Genomic DNA, 4,177 nt, shown 5'->3' on the forward strand with positions numbered 1-4,177 from the left:
TCCTGCCTCAGCCTCCCAAGTAGCTGGGACTACAGGTGCCCGCCACCACGCCCGGCTACTATTTTGTATTTTTTAGTGGAGACGGGGTTTCACTGTGTTAGCCAGGATGGTCTCAATATCCTGACCTTGTGATCCACTCGCCTCGACCTCCCAAAGTGCTGGGATTACAGGCGTGAGCCACTGTGCCCGGCCATGATTGGTTGTTAAATGTGAGGACATGAGATTTGGAAGAGCCAGGGGCAGAATGATATGGTTTGGCTCTGTGTCCCCACCCAAATGTCATCTTGAATTGTACTCCCATAATTCCCATGTATTGTGGGAGGGACCCGGTGGGAGATAAGTGAATTGTGGGGGCAGTTTCCAACATACTGTTCTTGTGGTAGTGAATAAGTCTCACAAGATCTGATGGTTTTATAAGAAATCCCATTCACTTGGCTCTCATTCTCTGTTGCCACCACCATGTAAGACATGCCTTTCACCTTCTGCCATGATTGTGAGGCATCCCCAGCCACGTGAAACTGTGAGTCCATTAAAATTATTTTTTCCCTAGTCTTAGGTATGTCTTTATCAGCAGCGTGAAAACAGACTAATACAATGATCTCCTCTAGAACAGTTTTTGATTTAAAGTCTATTTTGTCTAACGCAAGTGTAGTCACCCCCGCTGTTCTTCAGTTACTATTTGCATGGAATATTTTTTTCCAACCTTTCATTTTCAACCTATGTGTGTGCTTAAGAACAAAGTAAGTCTCTTGGAGACAGGATATTGCTAGATCTTGGTTTTAATCCATTCGGCCACTCTAGCCTTTTATTAGAAAGTTTAATCCATTTATATTTAATGTAATTATTGATAAGTGAGAACTAACTATTGTCATTTTGTTAGTTGTTTTCTGTTTGTTTTGCAGTTGCCTCTCTACCTTTCTTGCTTTCTTGATGTCTTTTTTTGTTACGAGATGATTTTTATAGTAATTTGGTTTGATCCTTCTCTCTTATCTTTTGTGTATCAATTATAGGTTTTTTTTCTTTGTGGTTACCTTGAGGCTTGCAAAAAATATCTTGTATTTATTTATTTTAAGTTGATAACAACTTAACTTCAATCACATATAAAATCTCTATACTTTTATCACCCCTCACATACACACACTGTGTTCTTACAGTCAGAGTTTCCTTCTTTTTGTATTGTGTATCCATTAACAAATATTTTGTCTTTTAACTTTAATATTAGGGTTAAAATTTACATACCACCATTACCATGTTAAATTATTTGTTGTTTATATATTTATCTTTATTAGTGAGATTTATGCTTTCATATGCTTTTATGTGGCTGTTTAGCATATTTTTGTTTGAAATTGAAGAACTCCCTTAAGCATTTTTCAAAGGAAAATCTAGTGATGACCTAATGTAAATGATGAGTTAATGGCTACAGCACACCAACATGGCACATGTATATATATGTAACAAACCTGCACGTTGTGCACATGTACCCTAGAACTTACAGTATAATAATAAAAAAAAAAAAAAAAAAAAAAAAAAAAAAAGAAAAAAAAAAAAAAAAAAACAGGAAAAAAAAAGAAAAAAGAAAATCTAGTGATGATAAACCCCTCAGTTTTTGTCTGTCTGAGAACTACTCTAACTACTCCTTTATTTTTAAAGGATGGTTTTGCAAGGTATCATCTTGGTTTGCAATTTTTTTTTTCTTTTGGTACTTTGAATATACCATCCCACTTTTCTCTGAGCTGCAAGGTTTCTGCTAAGAAGTCTACTGGTACACTTATGGAATTCTCTTATATGTGATTCCTTTTCTGTTTGCATTCAAAATTGTCTGTCTTTGACTTTTTACAATTATAATGTGCCTCAGAGTAGACCTCTTTATGTTCAAGCTATTTGGAGTCCTTTGGGTTTCTAAAATCTGGATATCTATTTCCTATCCCAGATTTGGGAAGTTTTCAGTCATTATTTCTTTAAGTAACCTTTTTGCCCTATTCTTTCTCTCTCTTCTCCTTCCCTATGACTCTGATAATTTGTATATTGGTTCACTTGAAAATGTACCATAAATCCTGAAGGCTTCTTTCACTCTTTCTCATTCTTTTTTCTTTTCCTTCTCTGACTAAATAACTTCAAGTAACTTGTATTTAAATTCCCTGATTGTTTCTTCTGCTTGATTGAGTTTGCTGTAGAAACTATTGCATTTCATTCATTCCATTATTAATAACTTTGGCAATTTTCCATAAAGTGCTTCCTATTGATAGAAATAATCTGAGGTATTTCTTTCAAAAAATTCCTATGCCTCTCCCTTTTAAATTCTGATTCAGTATTTGTGGGCCTGAACTGGGGAATTTTCAGAATACAAGCACTCTGAGTTATTCACATCATGAGAAGAGTTTAGGAAATGTTGATTTAAAGAATACCTTCATGGAAGTGATGTCACCAAGATGACAGACTAGGAGTCCCATTCCTCATCTCCTTCAAAAACAATGACTTACTATCCACAGATGAAAATAGCTCTAGGAGAGCTTTAGAGTACAATTTAAAAGCTACAGTAACCCAAGGAGCACAACAACTGGGGATACGCACATAGAAAAGCACCAGAAAGCACTCCAGAATTTCTGTTTCGTTCTTCATTGTTATTTCTATCCCTTTGTTGAACTCATTTTGTTTATGTATTGTTTTCCTAATTTCATTAAGATGTCTAATTGTGTTCTCCTGTTGCACATCAAGCTCTTTTAAACAAATTATTTTAAATTTTTTGTCAGGCAATTTGTAGATCCCCATTTCTTTGGGGTCAATTACTAAAAATTTATTGTCTTCCTTTGATGGTATCATGTTTCCCTGATTTTTCACATTCCTTATAGTCTGGTGTTGGTGTCTGTGCATTTGAAGGAGTTACCTCTTCTATACTTTATGATCAGGCTTCGGTGGGGAGAGGCCTTAACCTGTGAGTGTCTGCAAGGGTACTAACTAGGTGGGATGTGCAGCAGTGCTGGGTGCATGGGTGCACAGTGGAATCAGGTCAGGGGCATAGGTGTGCATCAGTGCTGGCGCTGGGAGTAGTGCAGTGGCTCCAGCTCCAGGGGTCATAGAGGCAGTTCTGGCTCGGGGTGGTGCAGTGGTGTGGGCTGTGTGCAGCTCTGTCAGCTGGGGTTTTACTGACAAAGGCTGTGGGGATCCTTGGCTGAAAAGCTGAAGGGTCTATGATGGTGATGATTACTGGGGTCCTCTTGCTTTCCTTTTCCACTACATCAGGAAGTTTCAGCCAAGGAAACTTTTTGGCACTGAGTTGTGGTGGCCTAAGTGATGGGATAACACAGGTATATTGTTGCTGGTGCTTTTCTATGTGCCTATCCCCAGTTGTTGTGCTCCTTGGGTTGCTGTAGCTTTTAAATTGTACTCTAAAACTCTCCTAGAACTATTTTCATCTGTGGATAGTAAGTCATTGTTTTTGAAGGAGATGAGGAATGGGACTCCCAGTCTGTCATCTTGGTGACATCACTCCCATGAAGGTATTCTTTAAATCAACATTTCCTAAACTCCTCTTATGATGTGAATAACTCAGAGTGCTTGTATTCTAAAGATGAAAATTCCCCAGTCCCGGCCCACAAATACTGAATCAGAATTTAAAAGAGAGAGCCATAGGAATTTTTTGAAAGAAATATCTCAGATTATTTCTATCAATAGGAAGCACTTTATGGAAAATTGCCAAAGTTATTAATAATTGATGTTGTTGTTCATCAAACAAAAACAAATCGATTACAAACAGAAAACAAGAAATCTATGCCCCAATTTTAACAATTTTAACATAGCAATTTTCCACTTAATGCTAGGTTTGTTACTTTGTGAAATTCTGCATAATACAAATGATTAATAAATTATAATTGTTTAAAACATTTTGACCTTTATAGCAATATAAGTGTTAAAATTAATTTTGTAATTCACATGTAGCCACATACAAAGGTTTTACTACCTCAACAATTTTCCAAACAAGGTACTAAAATAAACTTAAAGAAAATATTTGTAAAAAATGCATTTGAGTTTAGTAATTTGATGAGTTTTCATCCCTAAAGTATTAAGAAATTATAAAGGAGTCTTAGTATAAAGAGCAAAATGTTAAAAGAAGCAGAAGGTGGTCAAGCAGTCTCTCTCAAACATATTATCCCATTAAACTAACAGTTTTTTTTTTTTT

General features: G+C 36.1%; 1 protein-coding gene across 1 annotated transcript in view; it reads right to left on the bottom strand.

Annotated features, from left to right (window-relative positions):
• The window catches only part of LOC108517473 (atherin-like), a 65,710-nt gene that overhangs the window by 13,463 nt on the left and 48,070 nt on the right, over positions 1-4,177 (bottom strand). The gene's annotated exons all lie outside the window — the stretch shown is intronic.

The sequence above is a fragment of the Rhinopithecus bieti genome, unplaced genomic scaffold (assembly GCF_001698545.2).
Source record: "Rhinopithecus bieti isolate Rb0 unplaced genomic scaffold, ASM169854v2 scaffold_41274, whole genome shotgun sequence".
Taxonomy (NCBI): domain Eukaryota; kingdom Metazoa; phylum Chordata; class Mammalia; order Primates; family Cercopithecidae; genus Rhinopithecus; species Rhinopithecus bieti.